At 47.5% G+C, this 22276-nt stretch overlaps 56 non-coding genes across 56 annotated transcripts; all 56 read left to right on the top strand.

Moving 5' to 3' along the window:
- The first annotated feature begins 122 nt into the window (after positions 1 to 122).
- trnal-aag (transfer RNA leucine (anticodon AAG)) lies at positions 123 to 204 on the top strand. Its single transcript has one exon. It is a non-coding gene; the product is annotated as a tRNA-Leu (tRNA).
- Positions 205 to 509: 305 nt separating this feature from the next.
- Positions 510 to 591, top strand: trnal-uag (transfer RNA leucine (anticodon UAG)). The gene has a single exon. It is a non-coding gene; the product is annotated as a tRNA-Leu (tRNA).
- A 403-nt stretch (positions 592 to 994) lies between these two features.
- On the top strand, positions 995 to 1109 carry LOC131110709 (U5 spliceosomal RNA). The gene has a single exon (XR_009120968.1). It is a non-coding gene; the product is annotated as a U5 spliceosomal RNA (small nuclear RNA).
- A 561-nt stretch (positions 1110 to 1670) lies between these two features.
- On the top strand, positions 1671 to 1752 carry trnal-uag (transfer RNA leucine (anticodon UAG)). The gene has a single exon. It is a non-coding gene; the product is annotated as a tRNA-Leu (tRNA).
- A 403-nt stretch (positions 1753 to 2155) lies between these two features.
- On the top strand, positions 2156 to 2270 carry LOC131110682 (U5 spliceosomal RNA). The gene has a single exon (XR_009120940.1). It is a non-coding gene; the product is annotated as a U5 spliceosomal RNA (small nuclear RNA).
- Positions 2271 to 2406: 136 nt separating this feature from the next.
- Positions 2407 to 2488, top strand: trnal-uag (transfer RNA leucine (anticodon UAG)). The gene has a single exon. It is a non-coding gene; the product is annotated as a tRNA-Leu (tRNA).
- Positions 2489 to 2760: 272 nt separating this feature from the next.
- trnal-uag (transfer RNA leucine (anticodon UAG)) lies at positions 2761 to 2842 on the top strand. Its single transcript has one exon. It is a non-coding gene; the product is annotated as a tRNA-Leu (tRNA).
- A 403-nt stretch (positions 2843 to 3245) lies between these two features.
- On the top strand, positions 3246 to 3357 carry LOC131110739 (U5 spliceosomal RNA). The gene has a single exon (XR_009120998.1). It is a non-coding gene; the product is annotated as a U5 spliceosomal RNA (small nuclear RNA).
- Positions 3358 to 3596: 239 nt separating this feature from the next.
- On the top strand, positions 3597 to 3678 carry trnal-aag (transfer RNA leucine (anticodon AAG)). The gene has a single exon. It is a non-coding gene; the product is annotated as a tRNA-Leu (tRNA).
- A 255-nt stretch (positions 3679 to 3933) lies between these two features.
- On the top strand, positions 3934 to 4015 carry trnal-uag (transfer RNA leucine (anticodon UAG)). The gene has a single exon. It is a non-coding gene; the product is annotated as a tRNA-Leu (tRNA).
- Positions 4016 to 4418: 403 nt separating this feature from the next.
- LOC131110764 (U5 spliceosomal RNA) lies at positions 4419 to 4533 on the top strand. The gene has a single exon (XR_009121023.1). It is a non-coding gene; the product is annotated as a U5 spliceosomal RNA (small nuclear RNA).
- A 136-nt stretch (positions 4534 to 4669) lies between these two features.
- trnal-aag (transfer RNA leucine (anticodon AAG)) lies at positions 4670 to 4751 on the top strand. The gene has a single exon. It is a non-coding gene; the product is annotated as a tRNA-Leu (tRNA).
- Positions 4752 to 5154: 403 nt separating this feature from the next.
- Positions 5155 to 5269, top strand: LOC131110708 (U5 spliceosomal RNA). Its single transcript, XR_009120967.1, has one exon. It is a non-coding gene; the product is annotated as a U5 spliceosomal RNA (small nuclear RNA).
- Positions 5270 to 5405: 136 nt separating this feature from the next.
- trnal-uag (transfer RNA leucine (anticodon UAG)) lies at positions 5406 to 5487 on the top strand. The gene has a single exon. It is a non-coding gene; the product is annotated as a tRNA-Leu (tRNA).
- Positions 5488 to 5891: 404 nt separating this feature from the next.
- On the top strand, positions 5892 to 6006 carry LOC131110814 (U5 spliceosomal RNA). Its single transcript, XR_009121071.1, has one exon. It is a non-coding gene; the product is annotated as a U5 spliceosomal RNA (small nuclear RNA).
- A 238-nt stretch (positions 6007 to 6244) lies between these two features.
- On the top strand, positions 6245 to 6326 carry trnal-aag (transfer RNA leucine (anticodon AAG)). Its single transcript has one exon. It is a non-coding gene; the product is annotated as a tRNA-Leu (tRNA).
- A 272-nt stretch (positions 6327 to 6598) lies between these two features.
- On the top strand, positions 6599 to 6680 carry trnal-uag (transfer RNA leucine (anticodon UAG)). The gene has a single exon. It is a non-coding gene; the product is annotated as a tRNA-Leu (tRNA).
- A 403-nt stretch (positions 6681 to 7083) lies between these two features.
- On the top strand, positions 7084 to 7195 carry LOC131110738 (U5 spliceosomal RNA). The gene has a single exon (XR_009120997.1). It is a non-coding gene; the product is annotated as a U5 spliceosomal RNA (small nuclear RNA).
- A 239-nt stretch (positions 7196 to 7434) lies between these two features.
- trnal-aag (transfer RNA leucine (anticodon AAG)) lies at positions 7435 to 7516 on the top strand. The gene has a single exon. It is a non-coding gene; the product is annotated as a tRNA-Leu (tRNA).
- Positions 7517 to 7771: 255 nt separating this feature from the next.
- Positions 7772 to 7853, top strand: trnal-uag (transfer RNA leucine (anticodon UAG)). The gene has a single exon. It is a non-coding gene; the product is annotated as a tRNA-Leu (tRNA).
- A 403-nt stretch (positions 7854 to 8256) lies between these two features.
- On the top strand, positions 8257 to 8371 carry LOC131110772 (U5 spliceosomal RNA). The gene has a single exon (XR_009121031.1). It is a non-coding gene; the product is annotated as a U5 spliceosomal RNA (small nuclear RNA).
- A 459-nt stretch (positions 8372 to 8830) lies between these two features.
- trnal-uag (transfer RNA leucine (anticodon UAG)) lies at positions 8831 to 8912 on the top strand. The gene has a single exon. It is a non-coding gene; the product is annotated as a tRNA-Leu (tRNA).
- Positions 8913 to 9315: 403 nt separating this feature from the next.
- Positions 9316 to 9430, top strand: LOC131110707 (U5 spliceosomal RNA). Its single transcript, XR_009120966.1, has one exon. It is a non-coding gene; the product is annotated as a U5 spliceosomal RNA (small nuclear RNA).
- Positions 9431 to 9566: 136 nt separating this feature from the next.
- On the top strand, positions 9567 to 9648 carry trnal-aag (transfer RNA leucine (anticodon AAG)). Its single transcript has one exon. It is a non-coding gene; the product is annotated as a tRNA-Leu (tRNA).
- A 278-nt stretch (positions 9649 to 9926) lies between these two features.
- Positions 9927 to 10008, top strand: trnal-uag (transfer RNA leucine (anticodon UAG)). The gene has a single exon. It is a non-coding gene; the product is annotated as a tRNA-Leu (tRNA).
- Positions 10009 to 10280: 272 nt separating this feature from the next.
- On the top strand, positions 10281 to 10362 carry trnal-uag (transfer RNA leucine (anticodon UAG)). Its single transcript has one exon. It is a non-coding gene; the product is annotated as a tRNA-Leu (tRNA).
- Positions 10363 to 10765: 403 nt separating this feature from the next.
- Positions 10766 to 10877, top strand: LOC131110737 (U5 spliceosomal RNA). The gene has a single exon (XR_009120996.1). It is a non-coding gene; the product is annotated as a U5 spliceosomal RNA (small nuclear RNA).
- A 239-nt stretch (positions 10878 to 11116) lies between these two features.
- trnal-aag (transfer RNA leucine (anticodon AAG)) lies at positions 11117 to 11198 on the top strand. The gene has a single exon. It is a non-coding gene; the product is annotated as a tRNA-Leu (tRNA).
- A 255-nt stretch (positions 11199 to 11453) lies between these two features.
- trnal-uag (transfer RNA leucine (anticodon UAG)) lies at positions 11454 to 11535 on the top strand. The gene has a single exon. It is a non-coding gene; the product is annotated as a tRNA-Leu (tRNA).
- Positions 11536 to 11938: 403 nt separating this feature from the next.
- Positions 11939 to 12053, top strand: LOC131110763 (U5 spliceosomal RNA). Its single transcript, XR_009121022.1, has one exon. It is a non-coding gene; the product is annotated as a U5 spliceosomal RNA (small nuclear RNA).
- Positions 12054 to 12189: 136 nt separating this feature from the next.
- Positions 12190 to 12271, top strand: trnal-aag (transfer RNA leucine (anticodon AAG)). Its single transcript has one exon. It is a non-coding gene; the product is annotated as a tRNA-Leu (tRNA).
- A 403-nt stretch (positions 12272 to 12674) lies between these two features.
- LOC131110706 (U5 spliceosomal RNA) lies at positions 12675 to 12789 on the top strand. Its single transcript, XR_009120965.1, has one exon. It is a non-coding gene; the product is annotated as a U5 spliceosomal RNA (small nuclear RNA).
- A 136-nt stretch (positions 12790 to 12925) lies between these two features.
- On the top strand, positions 12926 to 13007 carry trnal-uag (transfer RNA leucine (anticodon UAG)). Its single transcript has one exon. It is a non-coding gene; the product is annotated as a tRNA-Leu (tRNA).
- A 404-nt stretch (positions 13008 to 13411) lies between these two features.
- Positions 13412 to 13526, top strand: LOC131110813 (U5 spliceosomal RNA). The gene has a single exon (XR_009121070.1). It is a non-coding gene; the product is annotated as a U5 spliceosomal RNA (small nuclear RNA).
- Positions 13527 to 13764: 238 nt separating this feature from the next.
- trnal-aag (transfer RNA leucine (anticodon AAG)) lies at positions 13765 to 13846 on the top strand. The gene has a single exon. It is a non-coding gene; the product is annotated as a tRNA-Leu (tRNA).
- Positions 13847 to 14112: 266 nt separating this feature from the next.
- Positions 14113 to 14194, top strand: trnal-uag (transfer RNA leucine (anticodon UAG)). The gene has a single exon. It is a non-coding gene; the product is annotated as a tRNA-Leu (tRNA).
- Positions 14195 to 14597: 403 nt separating this feature from the next.
- Positions 14598 to 14709, top strand: LOC131110735 (U5 spliceosomal RNA). The gene has a single exon (XR_009120994.1). It is a non-coding gene; the product is annotated as a U5 spliceosomal RNA (small nuclear RNA).
- Positions 14710 to 14948: 239 nt separating this feature from the next.
- On the top strand, positions 14949 to 15030 carry trnal-aag (transfer RNA leucine (anticodon AAG)). Its single transcript has one exon. It is a non-coding gene; the product is annotated as a tRNA-Leu (tRNA).
- Positions 15031 to 15285: 255 nt separating this feature from the next.
- Positions 15286 to 15367, top strand: trnal-uag (transfer RNA leucine (anticodon UAG)). Its single transcript has one exon. It is a non-coding gene; the product is annotated as a tRNA-Leu (tRNA).
- A 403-nt stretch (positions 15368 to 15770) lies between these two features.
- LOC131110762 (U5 spliceosomal RNA) lies at positions 15771 to 15885 on the top strand. The gene has a single exon (XR_009121021.1). It is a non-coding gene; the product is annotated as a U5 spliceosomal RNA (small nuclear RNA).
- A 136-nt stretch (positions 15886 to 16021) lies between these two features.
- trnal-aag (transfer RNA leucine (anticodon AAG)) lies at positions 16022 to 16103 on the top strand. The gene has a single exon. It is a non-coding gene; the product is annotated as a tRNA-Leu (tRNA).
- A 403-nt stretch (positions 16104 to 16506) lies between these two features.
- LOC131110705 (U5 spliceosomal RNA) lies at positions 16507 to 16621 on the top strand. Its single transcript, XR_009120964.1, has one exon. It is a non-coding gene; the product is annotated as a U5 spliceosomal RNA (small nuclear RNA).
- Positions 16622 to 16757: 136 nt separating this feature from the next.
- On the top strand, positions 16758 to 16839 carry trnal-uag (transfer RNA leucine (anticodon UAG)). Its single transcript has one exon. It is a non-coding gene; the product is annotated as a tRNA-Leu (tRNA).
- Positions 16840 to 17243: 404 nt separating this feature from the next.
- On the top strand, positions 17244 to 17358 carry LOC131110812 (U5 spliceosomal RNA). The gene has a single exon (XR_009121069.1). It is a non-coding gene; the product is annotated as a U5 spliceosomal RNA (small nuclear RNA).
- A 238-nt stretch (positions 17359 to 17596) lies between these two features.
- On the top strand, positions 17597 to 17678 carry trnal-aag (transfer RNA leucine (anticodon AAG)). The gene has a single exon. It is a non-coding gene; the product is annotated as a tRNA-Leu (tRNA).
- Positions 17679 to 17933: 255 nt separating this feature from the next.
- trnal-uag (transfer RNA leucine (anticodon UAG)) lies at positions 17934 to 18015 on the top strand. The gene has a single exon. It is a non-coding gene; the product is annotated as a tRNA-Leu (tRNA).
- Positions 18016 to 18418: 403 nt separating this feature from the next.
- Positions 18419 to 18533, top strand: LOC131110771 (U5 spliceosomal RNA). The gene has a single exon (XR_009121030.1). It is a non-coding gene; the product is annotated as a U5 spliceosomal RNA (small nuclear RNA).
- Positions 18534 to 18992: 459 nt separating this feature from the next.
- On the top strand, positions 18993 to 19074 carry trnal-uag (transfer RNA leucine (anticodon UAG)). Its single transcript has one exon. It is a non-coding gene; the product is annotated as a tRNA-Leu (tRNA).
- Positions 19075 to 19352: 278 nt separating this feature from the next.
- On the top strand, positions 19353 to 19434 carry trnal-uag (transfer RNA leucine (anticodon UAG)). Its single transcript has one exon. It is a non-coding gene; the product is annotated as a tRNA-Leu (tRNA).
- A 272-nt stretch (positions 19435 to 19706) lies between these two features.
- Positions 19707 to 19788, top strand: trnal-uag (transfer RNA leucine (anticodon UAG)). The gene has a single exon. It is a non-coding gene; the product is annotated as a tRNA-Leu (tRNA).
- Positions 19789 to 20191: 403 nt separating this feature from the next.
- Positions 20192 to 20303, top strand: LOC131110734 (U5 spliceosomal RNA). The gene has a single exon (XR_009120993.1). It is a non-coding gene; the product is annotated as a U5 spliceosomal RNA (small nuclear RNA).
- A 239-nt stretch (positions 20304 to 20542) lies between these two features.
- trnal-aag (transfer RNA leucine (anticodon AAG)) lies at positions 20543 to 20624 on the top strand. The gene has a single exon. It is a non-coding gene; the product is annotated as a tRNA-Leu (tRNA).
- Positions 20625 to 20879: 255 nt separating this feature from the next.
- On the top strand, positions 20880 to 20961 carry trnal-uag (transfer RNA leucine (anticodon UAG)). The gene has a single exon. It is a non-coding gene; the product is annotated as a tRNA-Leu (tRNA).
- A 403-nt stretch (positions 20962 to 21364) lies between these two features.
- LOC131110733 (U5 spliceosomal RNA) lies at positions 21365 to 21476 on the top strand. The gene has a single exon (XR_009120992.1). It is a non-coding gene; the product is annotated as a U5 spliceosomal RNA (small nuclear RNA).
- A 239-nt stretch (positions 21477 to 21715) lies between these two features.
- trnal-aag (transfer RNA leucine (anticodon AAG)) lies at positions 21716 to 21797 on the top strand. Its single transcript has one exon. It is a non-coding gene; the product is annotated as a tRNA-Leu (tRNA).
- A 255-nt stretch (positions 21798 to 22052) lies between these two features.
- Positions 22053 to 22134, top strand: trnal-uag (transfer RNA leucine (anticodon UAG)). The gene has a single exon. It is a non-coding gene; the product is annotated as a tRNA-Leu (tRNA).
- The last annotated feature ends 142 nt before the right edge of the window (positions 22135 to 22276 follow it).

Here is a 22276-nt window from a genome sequence, read left to right as displayed (position 1 = left end):
AAGTACGAAGCAGCTCTTTGATTCCAGCCAAATGGGTTAGGTTTGTGGGTGTGGTTGTGGTTAGGGTTCGGGTTAGGGTTGTGGTTAGGGTAAGGGTTAGGGAAAGGACACCCCCTTTCAGAGGTAGTGTGGCCGAGTGGTCAAAGGCGCTGGATTAAGGCTCCAGTCTCATTTGAGGCGTGGGTTCAAATCCCACCACTGCCACTAAGAGTCCAAAGCAATACTTTGTCAACATCCTTGACTTTAGGCATCTTGTGATACTGGGGCTGTTTGACTTGAGCAGCATGAGTATACTGCCAATTTTTACTATTCTGCTCTCAGCAGAGTGTTTGTCAATGTTGAAAGTAAGAAGCAGCCCTTTGATTCCAGTCAAATGGGTTAGGTTTGTGGGTGTGGTTGTGGTTAGGGTTAGGGTTAGGGTTAGGGTTAGGGTTAGGGTTAGGGTTAGGGTTCGGGTTAGGGTTAGGGGTTAGGGGTTAGGGGTTAGGGAAAGGACACCCCCTTTCAGAGGTAGTGTGGCCGAGTGGTCAAAGGCGCTGGATTTAGGCTCCAGTCTCATTGGAGGCGTGGTTTCAAATCCCACCACTGCCAACAAGAGTCTAAATAATTTGTCAACATCCTTGACTTTAGGCATCTCTTCCTGAAATTTTTTTTGCCCAACTGACCTTGCCACCCCAGGGCTTCGTAGGGAAAAGTTTGCTCCCTTTCTACCCAAGAGACAGATGGACTCCTTTGGCCCAGAGGAATTCTTGACGGGAGCTGTCTCGTAACAGTGTCTGCTGAGGGTACAAAGCAGGCTTTGCAGAAACACTGTTGTTGTCAACCTTTCCAAACAACTCATAATGGTTGACGTAGTAGCCGGCCAGAGAGATAGGAAGACCCTTACGGTTTCAGTCTGTTTTATAACATTCACCACACGTCAGACTCACAGTGACACCTTGACTTTCAGGGGTATCAGCAAATGGCTGTCCCTTTGACTCTGGCGACATCGGTAGCGCTCATGTTTCTCTTCAGATCGTACAAATCTTTCGCCTTTTACTAAAGATTTCCGTGGGGAGGAACAGCATGAGTATACTGCCAATTTTTGCTACTCTGCTCTCAGCAGAGTGTTTCTCAATGTTCAAAGTAAGAAGCAGCCCTTTGGTTCCAGTCAAACGGTTGCGAGTTTGATGTCTGGAACGGTGTTGCGGCACCCAACCCATTTGGCAGAAGCAGCTGTTGGACACATGGAAGATGTCGATATCATCTGCGAGCCGTGCGTATGTGCCGTTTCGCTCGCCAGCAGAGTGTTTGTCAATTATGAAAGTAAGAAGCAGTCCTTTGATTGCAGTCAAACCGCCTTTCAGAGGTAGTGTGGCCGAGTGGTCAAAGGCGCTGGTTCAAATCCCACCACTGCCACTAAGAGTCCAAAGCAATACTTTGTCAACATCCTTGACTTTAGGCATCTTGTGATACTGGGGCTGTTTGACTTGAACAGCATGAGTATACTGCCAATTTTTGCTATTCTGCTCTCAGCAGAGTGTTTGTCAATGTTGAAAGTAAGAAGCAGCCCTTTGATTCCAGTCAAATGGGTTAGGTTTGTGGGTGTGGTTGTGGTTAGGGTTAGGGTTCGGGTTAGGGTTGTGGTTGTGGTTAGGGTAAGGGTTAGGGAAAGGACACCGCCTTTCAGAGGTAGTGTGGCCGAGTGGTCAAAGGCGCTGGATTTAGGCTCCAGTCTCATCTGAGGCGTGGGTTCAAATCCCACCACTGCCAACAAGAGTCTAAATAATTTGTCAACATCCTTGACTTTAGGCATCTCTTCCTGAATTTTTTTTTGCCCAACTGACCTTGCCACCCCAGGGCTTCGTAGGGAAAAGTTTGCTCCCTTTCTACCCAAGAGACAGATGGACTCCTTTGGCCCAGAGGAATTCTTGACGGGAGCTGTCTCGTAACAGTGTCTGCTGAGGGTACAAAGCAGGCTTTGCAGAAACACTGTTGTTGTCAACCTTTCCAAACAACTCATAATGGTTGACGTAGTAGCCGGCCAGAGAGATAGGAAGACCCTTACGGTTTCAGTCTGTTTTATAACATTCACCACACGTCAGACTCACAGTGACACCTTGACTTTCAGGGGTATCAGCAAATGGCTGTCCCTTTGACTCTGGCGACATCGGTAGCGCTCATGTTTCTCTTCAGATCGTACAAATCTTTCGCCTTTTACTAAAGATTTCCGTGGGGAGGAACAACATGAGTATACTGCCAATTTTTGCTACTCTGCTCTCAGCAGAGTGTTTCTCAATGTTCAAAGTACGAAGCAGCCCTTTGATTCCAGTCAAATGGGTTAGGTTTGTGGGTGTGGTTGTGGATAGGGTTAGGGTTCGGGTTAGGGTTGTGGTTAGGGTAAGGGAAAGGACACCCCCTTTCAGAGGTAGTGTGGCCGAGTGGTCAAAGGCGCTGGATTTAGGCTCCAGTCTCATTTGAGGCGTGGTTTCAAATCCCACCACTGCCACTAAGAGTCCAAAGCAATACTTTGTCAACATCCTTGACTTTAGGCATCTTGTGATACTGGGGCTGTTTGACTTGAACAGCATGAGTATACTGCCAATTTTTGCTATTCTGCTCTCAGCAGAGTGTTTGTCAATGTTGAAAGTAAGAAGCAGCCCTTTGATTCCAGTCAAATGGGTTAGGTTTGTGGGTGTGGTTGTGGTTAGGGTTAGGGTTCGGGTCAGGGTTGTGGTTGTGGTTAGGGTAAGGGTTAGGGAAAGGACACCCCCTTACAGAGGTAGTGTGGCCGAGTGGTCAAAGGCGCTGGATTTAGGCTCCAGTCTCATTTGAGGCGTGGTTTCAAATCCCACCACTGCCAACAAGAGTCTAAATAATTTGTCAACATCCTTGACTTTAGGCATCTCTTCCTGAAAATTTTTTTGCCCAACTGACCTTGCCACCCCAGGGCTTCGTAGGGAAAAGTTTGCTCCCTTTCTACCCAAGAGACAGATGGACTCCTTTGGCCCAGAGGAATTCTTGACGGGAGCTGTCTCGTAACAGTGTCTGCTGAGGGTACAAAGCAGGCTTTGCAGAAACACTGTTGTTGTCAACCTTTCCAAACAACTCATAATGGTTGACGTAGTAGCCGGCCAGAGAGATAGGAAGACCCTTACGGTTTCAGTCTGTTTTATAACATTCACCACACGTCAGACTCACAGTGACACCTTGACTTTCAGGGGTATCAGCAAATGGCTGTCCCTTTGACTCTGGCGACATCGGTAGCGCTCATGTTTCTCTTCAGATCGTACAAATCTTTCGCCTTTTACTAAAGATTTCCGTGGGGAGGAACAGCATGAGTATACTGCCAATTTTTGCTACTCTGCTCAGCAGAGTGTTTCTCAATGTTCAAAGTAAGAAGCAGCCCTTTGGTTCCAGTCAAACGGTTGCGAGTTTGATGTCTGGAACGGTGTTGCGGCACCCAACCCATTTGGCAGAAGCAGCTGTTGGACACATGGAAGATGTCGATATCATCTGCGAGCCGTGCGTATGTGCCGTTTTGCTCGCCAGCAGAGTGTTTGTCAATTTTGAAAGTATGAAGCAGTCCTTTGATTGCAGTCAAACCGCCTTTCAGAGGTAGTGTGGCCGAGTGGTCAAAGGCGCTGGATTAAGGCTCCAGTCTCATTTGAGGCGTGGGTTCAAATCCCACCACTGCCACTAAGAGTCCAAAGCAATACTTTGTCAACATCCTTGACTTTAGGCATCTTGTGATACTGGGGCTGTTTGACTTGAGCAGCATGAGTATACTGCCAATTTTTACTATTCTGCTCTCAGCAGAGTGTTTGTCAATGTTGAAAGTAAGAAGCAGCCCTTTGATTCCAGTCAAATGGGTTAGGTTTGTGGGTCTGGTTGTGGTTAGGGTTAGGGTTCGGGTTAGGGTTAGGGGTTAGGGAAAGGACACCCCCTTTCAGAGGTAGTGTGGCCGAGTGGTCAAAGGCGCTGGATTTAGGCTCCAGTCTCATTTGAGGCGTGGTTTCAAATCCCACCACTGCCAACAAGAGTCTAAATAATTTGTCAACATCCTTGACTTTAGGCATCTCTTCCTGAAATTTTTTTTGCCCAACTGACCTTGCCACCCCAGGGCTTCGTAGGGAAAAGTTTGCTCCCTTTCTACCCAAGAGACAGATGGACTCCTTTGGCCCAGAGGAATTCTTGACGGGAGCTGTCTCGTAACAGTGTCTGCTGAGGGTACAAAGCAGGCTTTGCAGAAACACTGTTGTTGTCAACCTTTCCAAACAACTCATAATGGTTGACGTAGTAGCCGGCCAGAGAGATAGGAAGACCCTTACGGTTTCAGTCTGTTTTATAACATTCACCACACGTCAGACTCACAGTGACACCTTGACTTTCAGGGGTATCAGCAAATGGCTGTCCCTTTGACTCTGGCGACATCGGTAGCGCTCATGTTTCTCTTCAGATCGTACAAATCTTTCGCCTTTTACTAAAGAGTTCCGTGGGGAGGAACAGCATGAGTATACTGCCAATTTTTGCTACTCTGCTCTCAGCAGAGTGTTTCTCAATGTTCAAAGTACGAAGCAGCTCTTTGATTCCAGTCAAATGGGTTAGGTTTGTGGGTGTGGTTGTGGTTAGGGTTAGGGTTAGGGTTGTGGTTAGGGTAAGGGTTAGGGAAAGGACACCCCCTTTCAGAGGTAGTGTGGCCGAGTGGTCAAAGGCGCTGGATTAAGGCTCCAGTCTCATTTGAGGCGTGGGTTCCAATCCCACCACTGCCAACAAGAGTCTAAATAATGTGTCAACATCCTTGACTTTAGGCATCTCTTTCTGAAAATTTTTTTGCCCAACTGACCTTGCCACCCCAGGGCTTCGTAGGGAAAAGTTTGCTCCCTTTCTACCCAAGAGACAGATGGACTCCTTTGGCCCAGAGGAATTCTTGACGGGAGCTGTCTCGTAACAGTGTCTGCTGAGGGTACAAAGCAGGCTTTGCAGAAACACTGTTGTTGTCAACCTTTCCAAACAACTCATAATGGTTGACGTAGTAGCCGGCCAGAGAGATAGGAAGACCCTTACGGTTTCAGTCTGTTTTATAACATTCACCACACGTCAGACTCACAGTGACACCTTGACTTTCAGGGGTATCAGCAAATGGCTGTCCCTTTGACTTTGGCGACATCGGTAGCGCTCATGTTTCTCTTCAGATCGTACAAATCTTTCGCCTTTTACTAAAGATTTCCGTGGGGAGGAACAGCATGAGTATACTGCCAATTTTTGCTACTCTGCTCTCAGCAGAGTGTTTCTCAATGTTCAAAGTAAGAAGCAGCCCTTTGATTCCAGTCAAATGGGTTACGTGTGTGGTTGTGGTTAGGGTTAGGGTTCGGGTTAGGGTTGTGGTTAGGGTAAGGGTTAGGGAAAGGACACCCCCTTTCAGAGGTAGTGTGGCCGAGTGGTCAAAGGCGCTGGATTTAGGCTCCAGTCTCATTTGAGGCGTGGGTTCAAATCCCACCACTGCCAACAAGAGTCTAAATAATGTGTCAACATCCTTGACTTTAGGCATCTCTTCCTGAAATTTTTTCTTGCCCAACTGACCTTGCCACCCCAGGGCTTCGTAGGGAAAAGTTTGCTCCCTTTCTACCCAAGAGACAGATGGACTCCTTTGGCCCAGAGGAATTCTTGACGGGAGCTGTCTCGTAACAGTGTCTGCTGAGGGTACAAAGCAGGCTTTGCAGAAACACTGTTGTTGTCAACCTTTCCAAACAACTCATAATGGTTGACGTAGTAGCCGGCCAGAGAGATATGAAGACCCTTACGGTTTCAGTCTGTTTTATAACATTCACCACACGTCAGACTCACAGTGACACCTTGACTTTCAGGGGTATCAGCAAATGGCTGTCCCTTTGACTCTGGCAACATCGGTAGCGCTCATGTTTCTCTTCAGATCGTACAAATCTTTCGCCTTTTACTAAAGATTTCCGTGGGGAGGAACAGCATGAGTATACTGCCAATTTTTGCTACTCTGCTCTCAGCAGAGTGTTTCTCAATGTTCAAAGTAAGAAGCAGCCCTTTGGTTCCAGTCAAACGGTTGCGAGTTTGATGTCTGGAACGGTGTTGCGGCACCCAACCCATTTGGCAGAAGCAGCTGTTGGACACATGGAAGATGTCGATATCATCTGCGAGCCGTGCGTATGTGCCGTTTTGCTCGCCAGCAGAGTGTTTGTCAATTTTGAAAGTAAGAAGCAGTCCTTTGATTGCAGTCAAACCGCCTTTCAGAGGTAGTGTGGCCGAGTGGTCAAAGGCGCTGGATTAAGGCTCCAGTCTCATTTGAGGCGTGGGTTCAAATCCCACCACTGCCACTAAGAGTCCAAAGCAATACTTTGTCAACATCCTTGACTTTAGGCATCTTGTGATACTGGGGCTGTTTGACTTGAACAGCATGAGTATACTGCCAATTTTTGCTATTCTGCTCTCAGCAGAGTGTTTGTCAATGTTGAAAGTAAGAAGCAGCCCTTTGATTCCAGTCAAATGGGTTAGGTTTGTGGGTGTGGTTGTGGTTAGGGTTAGGGTTCGGGTCAGGGTTGTGGTTGTGGTTAGGGTAAGGGTTAGGGAAAGGACACCCCCTTACAGAGGTAGTGTGGCCGAGTGGTCAAAGGCGCTGGATTTAGGCTCCAGTCTCATTTGAGGCGTGGTTTCAAATCCCACCACTGCCAACAAGAGTCTAAATAATTTGTCAACATCCTTGACTTTAGGCATCTCTTCCTGAAATTTTTTTTGCCCAACTGACCTTGCCACCCCAGGGCTTCGTAGGGAAAAGTTTGCTCCCTTTCTACCCAAGAGACAGATGGACTCCTTTGGCCCAGAGGAATTCTTGACGGGAGCTGTCTCGTAACAGTGTCTGCTGCGGGTACAAAGCAGGCTTTGCAGAAACACTGTTGTTGTCAACCTTTCCAAACAACTCATAATGGTTGACGTAGTAGCCGGCCAGAGAGATAGGAAGACCCTTACGGTTTCAGTCTGTTTTATAACATTCACCACACGTCAGACTCACAGTGACACCTTGACTTTCAGGGGTATCAGCAAATGGCTGTCCCTTTGACTCTGGCGACATCGGTAGCGCTCATGTTTCTCTTCAGATCGTACAAATCTTTCGCCTTTTACTAAAGATTTCCGTGGGGAGGAACAGCATGAGTATACTGCCAATTTTTGCTACTCTGCTCAGCAGAGTGTTTCTCAATGTTCAAAGTAAGAAGCAGCCCTTTGGTTCCAGTCAAACGGTTGCGAGTTTGATGTCTGGAACGGTGTTGCGGCACCCAACCCATTTGGCAGAAGCAGCTGTTGGACACATGGAAGATGTCGATATCATCTGCGAGCCGTGCGTATGTGCCGTTTTGCTCGCCAGCAGAGTGTTTGTCAATTTTGAAAGTATGAAGCAGTCCTTTGATTGCAGTCAAACCGCCTTTCAGAGGTAGTTTGGCCGAGTGGTCAAAGGCGCTGGATTAAGGCTCCAGTCTCATTTGAGGCGTGGGTTCAAATCCCACCACTGCCACTAAGAGTCCAAAGCAATACTTTGTCAACATCCTTGACTTTAGGCATCTTGTGATACTGGGGCTGTTTGACTTGAGCAGCATGAGTATACTGCCAATTTTTACTATTCTGCTCTCAGCAGAGTGTTTGTCAATGTTGAAAGTAAGAAGCAGCCCTTTGATTCCAGTCAAATGGGTTAGGTTTGTGGGTCTGGTTGTGGTTAGGGTTAGGGTTCGGGTTAGGGTTAGGGGTTAGGGAAAGGACACCCCCTTTCAGAGGTAGTGTGGCCGAGTGGTCAAAGGCGCTGGATTTAGGCTCCAGTCTCATTTGAGGCGTGGTTTCAAATCCCACCACTGCCAACAAGAGTCTAAATAATTTGTCAACATCCTTGACTTTAGGCATCTCTTCCTGAAATTTTTTTTGCCCAACTGACCTTGCCACCCCAGGGCTTCGTAGGGAAAAGTTTGCTCCCTTTCTACCCAAGAGACAGATGGACTCCTTTGGCCCAGAGGAATTCTTGACGGGAGCTGTCTCGTAACAGTGTCTGCTGAGGGTACAAAGCAGGCTTTGCAGAAACACTGTTGTTGTCAACCTTTCCAAACAACTCATAATGGTTGACGTAGTAGCCGGCCAGAGAGATAGGAAGACCCTTACGGTTTCAGTCTGTTTTATAACATTCACCACACGTCAGACTCACAGTGACACCTTGACTTTCAGGGGTATCAGCAAATGGCTGTCCCTTTGACTCTGGCGACATCGGTAGCGCTCATGTTTCTCTTCAGATCGTACAAATCTTTCGCCTTTTACTAAAGAGTTCCGTGGGGAGGAACAGCATGAGTATACTGCCAATTTTTGCTACTCTGCTCTCAGCAGAGTGTTTCTCAATGTTCAAAGTACGAAGCAGCTCTTTGATTCCAGTCAAATGGGTTAGGTTTGTGGGTGTGGTTGTGGTTAGGGTTAGGGTTAGGGTTGTGGTTAGGGTAAGGGTTAGGGAAAGGACACCCCCTTTCAGAGGTAGTGTGGCCGAGTGGTCAAAGGCGCTGGTTCAAATCCCACCACTGCCACTAAGAGTCCAAAGCAATACTTTGTCAACATCCTTGACTTTAGGCATCTTGTGATACTGGGGCTGTTTGACTTGAACAGCATGAGTATACTGCCAATTTTTGCTATTCTGCTCTCAGCAGAGTGTTTGTCAATGTTGAAAGTAAGAAGCAGCCCTTTGATTCCAGTCAAATGGGTTAGGTTTGTGGGTGTGGTTGTGGTTAGGGTTAGGGTTCGGGTTAGGGTTGTGGTTGTGGTTAGGGTAAGGGTTAGGGAAAGGACACCGCCTTTCAGAGGTAGTGTGGCCGAGTGGTCAAAGGCGCTGGATTTAGGCTCCAGTCTCATCTGAGGCGTGGGTTCAAATCCCACCACTGCCAACAAGAGTCTAAATAATTTGTCAACATCCTTGACTTTAGGCATCTCTTCCTGAATTTTTTTTTGCCCAACTGACCTTGCCACCCCAGGGCTTCGTAGGGAAAAGTTTGCTCCCTTTCTACCCAAGAGACAGATGGACTCCTTTGGCCCAGAGGAATTCTTGACGGGAGCTGTCTCGTAACAGTGTCTGCTGAGGGTACAAAGCAGGCTTTGCAGAAACACTGTTGTTGTCAACCTTTCCAAACAACTCATAATGGTTGACGTAGTAGCCGGCCAGAGAGATAGGAAGACCCTTACGGTTTCAGTCTGTTTTATAACATTCACCACACGTCAGACTCACAGTGACACCTTGACTTTCAGGGGTATCAGCAAATGGCTGTCCCTTTGACTCTGGCGACATCGGTAGCGCTCATGTTTCTCTTCAGATCGTACAAATCTTTCGCCTTTTACTAAAGATTTCCGTGGGGAGGAACAGCATGAGTATACTGCCAATTTTTGCTACTCTGCTCTCAGCAGAGTGTTTCTCAATGTTCAAAGTACGAAGCAGCCCTTTGATTCCAGTCAAATGGGTTAGGTTTGTGGGTGTGGTTGTGGATAGGGTTAGGGTTCGGGTTAGGGTTGTGGTTAGGGTAAGGGAAAGGACACCCCCTTTCAGAGGTAGTGTGGCCGAGTGGTCAAAGGCGCTGGATTAAGGCTCCAGTCTCATTTGAGGCGTGGGTTCAAATCCCACCACTGCCACTAAGAGTCCAAAGCAATACTTTGTCAACATCCTTGACTTTAGGCATCTTGTGATACTGGGGCTGTTTGACTTGAAGAGCATGAGTATACTGCCAATTTTTGCTATTCTGCTCTCAGCAGAGTGTTTGTCAATGTTGAAAGTAAGAAGCAGCCCTTTGATTCCAGTCAAATGGGTTAGGTTTGTGGGTGTGGTTGTGGTTAGGGTTAGGGTTAGGGTTCGGGTCAGGGTTGTGGTTGTGGTTAGGGTAAGGGTTAGGGAAAGGACACCCCCTTTCAGAGGTAGTGTGGCCGAGTGGTCAAAGGCGCTGGATTTAGGCTCCAGTCTCATTTGAGGCGTGGTTTCAAATCCCACCACTGCCACTAAGAGTCCAAAGCAATACTTTGTCAACATCCTTGACTTTAGGCATCTTGTGATACTGGGGCTGTTTGACTTGAACAGCATGAGTATACTGCCAATTTTTGCTATTCTGCTCTCAGCAGAGTGTTTGTCAATGTTGAAAGTAAGAAGCAGCCCTTTGATTCCAGTCAAATGGGTTAGGTTTGTGGGTGTGGTTGTGGTTAGGGTTAGGGTTCGGGTCAGGGTTGTGGTTGTGGTTAGGGTAAGGGTTAGGGAAAGGACACCCCCTTACAGAGGTAGTGTGGCCGAGTGGTCAAAGGCGCTGGATTTAGGCTCCAGTCTCATTTGAGGCGTGGTTTCAAATCCCACCACTGCCAACAAGAGTCTAAATAATTTGTCAACATCCTTGACTTTAGGCATCTCTTCCTGAAAATTTTTTTGCCCAACTGACCTTGCCACCCCAGGGCTTCGTAGGGAAAAGTTTGCTCCCTTTCTACCCAAGAGACAGATGGACTCCTTTGGCCCAGAGGAATTCTTGACGGGAGCTGTCTCGTAACAGTGTCTGCTGAGGGTACAAAGCAGGCTTTGCAGAAACACTGTTGTTGTCAACCTTTCCAAACAACTCATAATGGTTGACGTAGTAGCCGGCCAGAGAGATAGGAAGACCCTTACGGTTTCAGTCTGTTTTATAACATTCACCACACGTCAGACTCACAGTGACACCTTGACTTTCAGGGGTATCAGCAAATGGCTGTCCCTTTGACTCTGGCGACATCGGTAGCGCTCATGTTTCTCTTCAGATCGTACAAATCTTTCGCCTTTTACTAAAGATTTCCGTGGGGAGGAACAGCATGAGTATACTGCCAATTTTTGCTACTCTGCTCAGCAGAGTGTTTCTCAATGTTCAAAGTAAGAAGCAGCCCTTTGGTTCCAGTCAAACGGTTGCGAGTTTGATGTCTGGAACGGTGTTGCGGCACCCAACCCATTTGGCAGAAGCAGCTGTTGGACACATGGAAGATGTCGATATCATCTGCGAGCCGTGCGTATGTGCCGTTTTGCTCGCCAGCAGAGTGTTTGTCAATTTTGAAAGTATGAAGCAGTCCTTTGATTGCAGTCAAACCGCCTTTCAGAGGTAGTGTGGCCGAGTGGTCAAAGGCGCTGGATTAAGGCTCCAGTCTCATTTGAGGCGTGGGTTCAAATCCCACCACTGCCACTAAGAGTCCAAAGCAATACTTTGTCAACATCCTTGACTTTAGGCATCTTGTGATACTGGGGCTGTTTGACTTGAGCAGCATGAGTATACTGCCAATTTTTACTATTCTGCTCTCAGCAGAGTGTTTGTCAATGTTGAAAGTAAGAAGCAGCCCTTTGATTCCAGTCAAATGGGTTAGGTTTGTGGGTCTGGTTGTGGTTAGGGTTAGGGTTCGGGTTAGGGTTAGGGGTTAGGGAAAGGACACCCCCTTTCAGAGGTAGTGTGGCCGAGTGGTCAAAGGCGCTGGATTTAGGCTCCAGTCTCATTTGAGGCGTGGTTTCAAATCCCACCACTGCCAACAAGAGTCTAAATAATTTGTCAACATCCTTGACTTTAGGCATCTCTTCCTGAAATTTTTTTTGCCCAACTGACCTTGCCACCCCAGGGCTTCGTAGGGAAAAGTTTGCTCCCTTTCTACCCAAGAGACAGATGGACTCCTTTGGCCCAGAGGAATTCTTGACGGGAGCTGTCTCGTAACAGTGTCTGCTGAGGGTACAAAGCAGGCTTTGCAGAAACACTGTTGTTGTCAACCTTTCCAAACAACTCATAATGGTTGACGTAGTAGCCGGCCAGAGAGATAGGAAGACCCTTACGGTTTCAGTCTGTTTTATAACATTCACCACACGTCAGACTCACAGTGACACCTTGACTTTCAGGGGTATCAGCAAATGGCTGTCCCTTTGACTCTGGCGACATCGGTAGCGCTCATGTTTCTCTTCAGATCGTACAAATCTTTCGCCTTTTACTAAAGAGTTCCGTGGGGAGGAACAGCATGAGTATACTGCCAATTTTTGCTACTCTGCTCTCAGCAGAGTGTTTCTCAATGTTCAAAGTACGAAGCAGCTCTTTGATTCCAGTCAAATGGGTTAGGTTTGTGGGTGTGGTTGTGGTTAGGGTTAGGGTTAGGGTTGTGGTTAGGGTAAGGGTTAGGGAAAGGACACCCCCTTTCAGAGGTAGTGTGGCCGAGTGGTCAAAGGCGCTGGATTAAGGCTCCAGTCTCATTTGAGGCGTGGGTTCCAATCCCACCACTGCCAACAAGAGTCTAAATAATGTGTCAACATCCTTGACTTTAGGCATCTCTTTCTGAAAATTTTTTTGCCCAACTGACCTTGCCACCCCAGGGCTTCGTAGGGAAAAGTTTGCTCCCTTTCTACCCAAGAGACAGATGGACTCCTTTGGCCCAGAGGAATTCTTGACGGGAGCTGTCTCGTAACAGTGTCTGCTGAGGGTACAAAGCAGGCTTTGCAGAAACACTGTTGTTGTCAACCTTTCCAAACAACTCATAATGGTTGACGTAGTAGCCGGCCAGAGAGATAGGAAGACCCTTACGGTTTCAGTCTGTTTTATAACATTCACCACACGTCAGACTCACAGTGACACCTTGACTTTCAGGGGTATCAGCAAATGGCTGTCCCTTTGACTTTGGCGACATCGGTAGCGCTCATGTTTCTCTTCAGATCGTACAAATCTTTCGCCTTTTACTAAAGATTTCCGTGGGGAGGAACAGCATGAGTATACTGCCAATTTTTGCTACTCTGCTCTCAGCAGAGTGTTTCTCAATGTTCAAAGTAAGAAGCAGCCCTTTGATTCCAGTCAAATGGGTTACGTGTGTGGTTGTGGTTAGGGTTAGGGTTCGGGTTAGGGTTGTGGTTAGGGTAAGGGTTAGGGAAAGGACACCCCCTTTCAGAGGTAGTGTGGCCGAGTGGTCAAAGGCGCTGGATTTAGGCTCCAGTCTCATTTGAGGCGTGGGTTCAAATCCCACCACTGCCAACAAGAGTCTAAATAATGTGTCAACATCCTTGACTTTAGGCATCTCTTCCTGAAATTTTTTCTTGCCCAACTGACCTTGCCACCCCAGGGCTTCGTAGGGAAAAGTTTGCTCCCTTTCTACCCAAGAGACAGATGGACTCCTTTGGCCCAGAGGAATTCTTGACGGGAGCTGTCTCGTAACAGTGTCTGCTGAGGGTACAAAGCAGGCTTTGCAGAAACACTGTTGTTGTCAACCTTTCCAAACAACTCATAATGGTTGACGTAGTAGCCGGCCAGAGAGATATGAAGACCCTTACGGTTTCAGTCTGTTTTATAACATTCACCACACGTCAGACTCACAGTGACACCTTGACTTTCAGGGGTATCAGCAAATGGCTGTCCCTTTGACTCTGGCAACATCGGTAGCGCTCATGTTTCTCTTCAGATCGTACAAATCTTTCGCCTTTTACTAAAGATTTCCGTGGGGAGGAACAGCATGAGTATACTGCCAATTTTTGCTACTCTGCTCTCAGCAGAGTGTTTCTCAATGTTCAAAGTAAGAAGCAGCCCTTTGGTTCCAGTCAAACGGTTGCGAGTTTGATGTCTGGAACGGTGTTGCGGCACCCAACCCATTTGGCAGAAGCAGCTGTTGGACACATGGAAGATGTCGATATCATCTGCGAGCCGTGCGTATGTGCCGTTTTGCTCGCCAGCAGAGTGTTTGTCAATTTTGAAAGTAAGAAGCAGTCCTTTGATTGCAGTCAAACCGCCTTTCAGAGGTAGTGTGGCCGAGTGGTCAAAGGCGCTGGATTAAGGCTCCAGTCTCATTTGAGGCGTGGGTTCAAATCCCACCACTGCCACTAAGAGTCCAAAGCAATACTTTGTCAACATCCTTGACTTTAGGCATCTTGTGATACTGGGGCTGTTTGACTTTAACAGCATGAGTATACTGCCAATTTTTGCTATTCTGCTCTCAGCAGAGTGTTTGTCAATGTTGAAAGTAAGAAGCAGCCCTTTGATTCCAGTCAAATGGGTTAGGTTTGTGGGTGTGGTTGTGGTTAGGGTTCGGGTCAGGGTTGTGGTTGTGGTTAGGGTAAGGGTTAGGGAAAGGACACCCCCTTACAGAGGTAGTGTGGCCGAGTGGTCAAAGGCGCTGGATTTAGGCTCCAGTCTCATTTGAGGCGTGGTTTCAAATCCCACCACTGCCAACAAGAGTCTAAATAATTTGTCAACATCCTTGACTTTAGGCATCTCTTCCTGAAAATTTTTTTGCCCAACTGACCTTGCCACCCCAGGGCTTCGTAGGGAAAAGTTTGCTCCCTTTCTACCCAAGAGACAGATGGACTCCTTTGGCCCAGAGGAATTCTTGACGGGAGCTGTCTCGTAACAGTGTCTGCTGCGGGTACAAAGCAGGCTTTGCAGAAACACTGTTGTTGTCAACCTTTCCAAACAACTCATAATGGTTGACGTAGTAGCCGGCCAGAGAGATAGGAAGACCCTTACGGTTTCAGTCTGTTTTATAACATTCACCACACGTCAGACTCACAGTGACACCTTGACTTTCAGGGGTATCAGCAAATGGCTGTCCCTTTGACTCTGGCGACATCGGTAGCGCTCATGTTTCTCTTCAGATCGTACAAATCTTTCGCCTTTTACTAAAGATTTCCGTGGGGAGGAACAGCATGAGTATACTGCCAATTTTTGCTACTCTGCTCAGCAGAGTGTTTCTCAATGTTCAAAGTAAGAAGCAGCCCTTTGGTTCCAGTCAAACGGTTGCGAGTTTGATGTCTGGAACGGTGTTGCGGCACCCAACCCATTTGGCAGAAGCAGCTGTTGGACACATGGAAGATGTCGATATCATCTGCGAGCCGTGCGTATGTGCCGTTTTGCTCGCCAGCAGAGTGTTTGTCAATTTTGAAAGTATGAAGCAGTCCTTTGATTGCAGTCAAACCGCCTTTCAGAGGTAGTTTGGCCGAGTGGTCAAAGGCGCTGGATTAAGGCTCCAGTCTCATTTGAGGCGTGGGTTCAAATCCCACCACTGCCACTAAGAGTCCAAAGCAATACTTTGTCAACATCCTTGACTTTAGGCATCTTGTGATACTGGGGCTGTTTGACTTGAGCAGCATGAGTATACTGCCAATTTTTACTATTCTGCTCTCAGCAGAGTGTTTGTCAATGTTGAAAGTAAGAAGCAGCCCTTTGATTCCAGTCAAATGGGTTAGGTTTGTGGGTCTGGTTGTGGTTAGGGTTAGGGTTCGGGTTAGGGTTAGGGGTTAGGGAAAGGACACCCCCTTTCAGAGGTAGTGTGGCCGAGTGGTCAAAGGCGCTGGATTTAGGCTCCAGTCTCATTTGAGGCGTGGTTTCAAATCCCACCACTGCCAACAAGAGTCTAAATAATTTGTCAACATCCTTGACTTTAGGCATCTCTTCCTGAAATTTTTTTTGCCCAACTGACCTTGCCACCCCAGGGCTTCGTAGGGAAAAGTTTGCTCCCTTTCTACCCAAGAGACAGATGGACTCCTTTGGCCCAGAGGAATTCTTGACGGGAGCTGTCTCGTAACAGTGTCTGCTGAGGGTACAAAGCAGGCTTTGCAGAAACACTGTTGTTGTCAACCTTTCCAAACAACTCATAATGGTTGACGTAGTAGCCGGCCAGAGAGATAGGAAGACCCTTACGGTTTCAGTCTGTTTTATAACATTCACCACACGTCAGACTCACAGTGACACCTTGACTTTCAGGGGTATCAGCAAATGGCTGTCCCTTTGACTCTGGCGACATCGGTAGCGCTCATGTTTCTCTTCAGATCGTACAAATCTTTCGCCTTTTACTAAAGAGTTCCGTGGGGAGGAACAGCATGAGTATACTGCCAATTTTTGCTACTCTGCTCTCAGCAGAGTGTTTCTCAATGTTCAAAGTACGAAGCAGCTCTTTGATTCCAGTCAAATGGGTTAGGTTTGTGGGTGTGGTTGTGGTTAGGGTTAGGGTTAGGGTTGTGGTTAGGGTAAGGGTTAGGGAAAGGACACCCCCTTTCAGAGGTAGTGTGGCCGAGTGGTCAAAGGCGCTGGATTAAGGCTCCAGTCTCATTTGAGGCGTGGGTTCCAATCCCACCACTGCCAACAAGAGTCTAAATAATGTGTCAACATCCTTGACTTTAGGCATCTCTTTCTGAAAATTTTTTTGCCCAACTGACCTTGCCACCCCAGGGCTTCGTAGGGAAAAGTTTGCTCCCTTTCTACCCAAGAGACAGATGGACTCCTTTGGCCCAGAGGAATTCTTGACGGGAGCTGTCTCGTAACAGTGTCTGCTGAGGGTACAAAGCAGGCTTTGCAGAAACACTGTTGTTGTCAACCTTTCCAAACAACTCATAATGGTTGACGTAGTAGCCGGCCAGAGAGATAGGAAGACCCTTACGGTTTCAGTCTGTTTTATAACATTCACCACACGTCAGACTCACAGTGACACCTTGACTTTCAGGGGTATCAGCAAATGGCTGTCCCTTTGACTTTGGCGACATCGGTAGCGCTCATGTTTCTCTTCAGATCGTACAAATCTTTCGCCTTTTACTAAAGATTTCCGTGGGGAGGAACAGCATGAGTATACTGCCAATTTTTGCTACTCTGCTCTCAGCAGAGTGTTTCTCAATGTTCAAAGTAAGAAGCAGCCCTTTGATTCCAGTCAAATGGGTTACGTGTGTGGTTGTGGTTAGGGTTAGGGTTCGGGTTAGGGTTGTGGTTAGGGTAAGGGTTAGGGAAAGGACACCCCCTTTCAGAGGTAGTGTGGCCGAGTGGTCAAAGGCGCTGGATTTAGGCTCCAGTCTCATTTGAGGCGTGGGTTCAAATCCCACCACTGCCAACAAGAGTCTAAATAATGTGTCAACATCCTAGACTTTAGGCATCTCTTCCTGAAATTTTTTCTTGCCCAACTGACCTTGCCACCCCAGGGCTTCGTAGGGAAAAGTTTGCTCCCTTTCTACCCAAGAGACAGATGGACTCCTTTGGCCCAGAGGAATTCTTGACGGGAGCTGTCTCGTAACAGTGTCTGCTGAGGGTACAAAGCAGGCTTTGCAGAAACACTGTTGTTGTCAACCTTTCCAAACAACTCATAATGGTTGACGTAGTAGCCGGCCAGAGAGATATGAAGACCCTTACGGTTTCAGTGTGTTTTATAACATTCACCACACGTCAGACTCACAGTGACACCTTGACTTTCAGGGGTATCAGCAAATGGCTGTCCCTTTGACTCTGGCGACATCGGTAGCGCTCATGTTTCTCTTCAGATCGTACAAATCTTTCGCCTTTTACTAAAGATTTCCGTGGGGAGGAACAGCATGAGTATACTGCCAATTTTTGCTACTCTGCTCTCAGCAGAGTGTTTCTCAATGTTCAAAGTAAGAAGCAGCCCTTTGGTTCCAGTCAAACGGTTGCGAGTTTGATGTCTGGAACGGTGTTGCGGCACCCAACCCATTTGGCAGAAGCAGCTGTTGGACACATGGAAGATGTCGATATCATCTGCGAGCCGTGCGTATGTGCCGTTTTGCTCGCCAGCAGAGTGTTTGTCAATTTTGAAAGTATGAAGCAGTCCTTTGATTGCAGTCAAACCGCCTTTCAGAGGTAGTGTGGCCGAGTGGTCAAAGGCGCTGGATTAAGGCTCCAGTCTCATTTGAGGCGTGGGTTCAAATCCCACCACTGCCACTAAGAGTCCAAAGCAATACTTTGTCAACATCCTTGACTTTAGGCATCTTGTGATACTGGGGCTGTTTGACTTGAGCAGCATGAGTATACTGCCAATTTTTACTATTCTGCTCTCAGCAGAGTGTTTGTCAATGTTGAAAGTAAGAAGCAGCCCTTTGATTCCAGTCAAATGGGTTAGGTTTGTGGGTCTGGTTGTGGTTAGGGTTAGGGTTCGGGTTAGGGTTAGGGGTTAGGGAAAGGACACCCCCTTTCAGAGGTAGTGTGGCCGAGTGGTCAAAGGCGCTGGATTTAGGCTCCAGTCTCATTTGAGGCGTGGTTTCAAATCCCACCACTGCCAACAAGAGTCTAAATAATTTGTCAACATCCTTGACTTTAGGCATCTCTTCCTGAAATTTTTTTTGCCCAACTGACCTTGCCACCCCAGGGCTTCGTAGGGAAAAGTTTGCTCCCTTTCTACCCAAGAGACAGATGGACTCCTTTGGCCCAGAGGAATTCTTGACGGGAGCTGTCTCGTAACAGTGTCTGCTGAGGGTACAAAGCAGGCTTTGCAGAAACACTGTTGTTGTCAACCTTTCCAAACAACTCATAATGGTTGACGTAGTAGCCGGCCAGAGAGATAGGAAGACCCTTACGGTTTCAGTCTGTTTTATAACATTCACCACACGTCAGACTCACAGTGACACCTTGACTTTCAGGGGTATCAGCAAATGGCTGTCCCTTTGACTCTGGCGACATCGGTAGCGCTCATGTTTCTCTTCAGATCGTACAAATCTTTCGCCTTTTACTAAAGAGTTCCGTGGGGAGGAACAGCATGAGTATACTGCCAATTTTTGCTACTCTGCTCTCAGCAGAGTGTTTCTCAATGTTCAAAGTACGAAGCAGCTCTTTGATTCCAGTCAAATGGGTTAGGTTTGTGGGTGTGGTTGTGGTTAGGGTTAGGGTTAGGGTTGTGGTTAGGGTAAGGGTTAGGGAAAGGACACCCCCTTTCAGAGGTAGTGTGGCCGAGTGGTCAAAGGCGCTGGTTCAAATCCCACCACTGCCACTAAGAGTCCAAAGCAATACTTTGTCAACATCCTTGACTTTAGGCATCTTGTGATACTGGGGCTGTTTGACTTGAACAGCATGAGTATACTGCCAATTTTTGCTATTCTGCTCTCAGCAGAGTGTTTGTCAATGTTGAAAGTAAGAAGCAGCCCTTTGATTCCAGTCAAATGGGTTAGGTTTGTGGGTGTGGTTGTGGTTAGGGTTAGGGTTCGGGTTAGGGTTGTGGTTGTGGTTAGGGTAAGGGTTAGGGAAAGGACACCGCCTTTCAGAGGTAGTGTGGCCGAGTGGTCAAAGGCGCTGGATTTAGGCTCCAGTCTCATTTGAGGCGTGGGTTCAAATCCCACCACTGCCACTAAGAGTCCAAAGCAATACTTTGTCAACATCCTTGACTTTAGGCATCTTGTGATACTGGGGCTGTTTGACTTGAAGAGCATGAGTATACTGCCAATTTTTGCTATTCTGCTCTCAGCAGAGTGTTTGTCAATGTTGAAAGTAAGAAGCAGCCCTTTGATTCCAGTCAAATGGGTTAGGTTTGTGGGTGTGGTTGTGGTTAGGGTTAGGGTTAGGGTTCGGGTCAGGGTTGTGGTTGTGGTTAGGGTAAGGGTTAGGGAAAGGACACCCCCTTTCAGAGGTAGTGTGGCCGAGTGGTCAAAGGCGCTGGATTTAGGCTCCAGTCTCATTTGAGGCGTGGTTTCAAATCCCACCACTGCCACTAAGAGTCCAAAGCAATACTTTGTCAACATCCTTGACTTTAGGCATCTTGTGATACTGGGGCTGTTTGACTTGAACAGCATGAGTATACTGCCAATTTTTGCTATTCTGCTCTCAGCAGAGTGTTTGTCAATGTTGAAAGTAAGAAGCAGCCCTTTGATTCCAGTCAAATGGGTTAGGTTTGTGGGTGTGGTTGTGGTTAGGGTTAGGGTTCGGGTCAGGGTTGTGGTTGTGGTTAGGGTAAGGGTTAGGGAAAGGACACCCCCTTACAGAGGTAGTGTGGCCGAGTGGTCAAAGGCGCTGGATTTAGGCTCCAGTCTCATTTGAGGCGTGGTTTCAAATCCCACCACTGCCAACAAGAGTCTAAATAATTTGTCAACATCCTTGACTTTAGGCATCTCTTCCTGAAAATTTTTTTGCCCAACTGACCTTGCCACCCCAGGGCTTCGTAGGGAAAAGTTTGCTCCCTTTCTACCCAAGAGACAGATGGACTCCTTTGGCCCAGAGGAATTCTTGACGGGAGCTGTCTCGTAACAGTGTCTGCTGAGGGTACAAAGCAGGCTTTGCAGAAACACTGTTGTTGTCAACCTTTCCAAACAACTCATAATGGTTGACGTAGTAGCCGGCCAGAGAGATAGGAAGACCCTTACGGTTTCAGTCTGTTTTATAACATTCACCACACGTCAGACTCACAGTGACACCTTGACTTTCAGGGGTATCAGCAAATGGCTGTCCCTTTGACTCTGGCGACATCGGTAGCGCTCATGTTTCTCTTCAGATCGTACAAATCTTTCGCCTTTTACTAAAGATTTCCGTGGGGAGGAACAGCATGAGTATACTGCCAATTTTTGCTACTCTGCTCAGCAGAGTGTTTCTCAATGTTCAAAGTAAGAAGCAGCCCTTTGGTTCCAGTCAAACGGTTGCGAGTTTGATGTCTGGAACGGTGTTGCGGCACCCAACCCATTTGGCAGAAGCAGCTGTTGGACACATGGAAGATGTCGATATCATCTGCGAGCCGTGCGTATGTGCCGTTTTGCTCGCCAGCAGAGTGTTTGTCAATTTTGAAAGTATGAAGCAGTCCTTTGATTGCAGTCAAACCGCCTTTCAGAGGTAGTGTGGCCGAGTGGTCAAAGGCGCTGGATTAAGGCTCCAGTCTCATTTGAGGCGTGGGTTCAAATCCCACCACTGCCACTAAGAGTCCAAAGCAATACTTTGTCAACATCCTTGACTTTAGGCATCTTGTGATACTGGGGCTGTTTGACTTGAGCAGCATGAGTATACTGCCAATTTTTACTATTCTGCTCTCAGCAGAGTGTTTGTCAATGTTGAAAGTAAGAAGCAGCCCTTTGATTCCAGTCAAATGGGTTAGGTTTGTGGGTCTGGTTGTGGTTAGGGTTAGGGTTCGGGTTAGGGTTAGGGGTTAGGGAAAGGACACCCCCTTTCAGAGGTAGTGTGGCCGAGTGGTCAAAGGCGCTGGATTTAGGCTCCAGTCTCATTTGAGGCGTGGTTTCAAATCCCACCACTGCCAACAAGAGTCTAAATAATTTGTCAACATCCTTGACTTTAGGCATCTCTTCCTGAAAATTTTTTTGCCCAACTGACCTTGCCACCCCAGGGCTTCGTAGGGAAAAGTTTGCTCCCTTTCTACCCAAGAGACAGATGGACTCCTTTGGCCCAGAGGAATTCTTGACGGGAGCTGTCTCGTAACAGTGTCTGCTGAGGGTACAAAGCAGGCTTTGCAGAAACACTGTTGTTGTCAACCTTTCCAAACAACTCATAATGGTTGACGTAGTAGCCGGCCAGAGAGATAGGAAGACCCTTACGGTTTCAGTCTGTTTTATAACATTCACCACACGTCAGACTCACAGTGACACCTTGACTTTCAGGGGTATCAGCAAATGGCTGTCCCTTTGACTCTGGCGACATCGGTAGCGCTCATGTTTCTCTTCAGATCGTACAAATCTTTCGCCTTTTACTAAAGATTTCCGTGGGGAGGAACAGCATGAGTATACTGCCAATTTTTGCTACTCTGCTCAGCAGAGTGTTTCTCAATGTTCAAAGTAAGAAGCAGCCCTTTGGTTCCAGTCAAACGGTTGCGAGTTTGATGTCTGGAACGGTGTTGCGGCACCCAACCCATTTGGCAGAAGCAGCTGTTGGACACATGGAAGATGTCGATATCATCTGCGAGCCGTGCGTATGTGCCGTTTTGCTCGCCAGCAGAGTGTTTGTCAATTTTGAAAGTATGAAGCAGTCCTTTGATTGCAGTCAAACCGCCTTTCAGAGGTAGTGTGGCCGAGTGGTCAAAGGCGCTGGATTAAGGCTCCAGTCTCATTTGAGGCGTGGGTTCAAATCCCACCACTGCCACTAAGAGTCCAAAGCAATACTTTGTCAACATCCTTGACTTTAGGCATCTTGTGATACTGGGGCTGTTTGACTTGAGCAGCATGAGTATACTGCCAATTTTTACTATTCTGCTCTCAGCAGAGTGTTTGTCAATGTTGAAAGTAAGAAGCAGCCCTTTGATTCCAGTCAAATGGGTTAGGTTTGTGGGTCTGGTTGTGGTTAGGGTTAGGGTTCGGGTTAGGGTTAGGGGTTAGGGAAAGGACACCCCCTTTCAGAGGTAGTGTGGCCGAGTGGTCAAAGGCGCTGGATTTAGGCTCCAGTCTCATTTGAGGCGTGGTTTCAAATCCCACCACTGCCAACAAGAGTCTAAATAATTTGTCAACATCCTTGACTTTAGGCATCTCTTCCTGAAATTTTTTTTGCCCAACTGACCTTGCCACCCCAGGGCTTCGTAGGGAAAAGTTTGCTCCCTTTCTACCCAAGAGACAGATGGACTCCTT

This window comes from Doryrhamphus excisus, chromosome 23, assembly GCF_030265055.1.
Source record: "Doryrhamphus excisus isolate RoL2022-K1 chromosome 23, RoL_Dexc_1.0, whole genome shotgun sequence".
Taxonomy (NCBI): Eukaryota; Metazoa; Chordata; class Actinopteri; order Syngnathiformes; family Syngnathidae; genus Doryrhamphus; species Doryrhamphus excisus.
The sequence above is the reverse complement of the archived record's forward strand: the minus strand, read 5'-3'. Positions and strand labels throughout refer to the sequence as shown.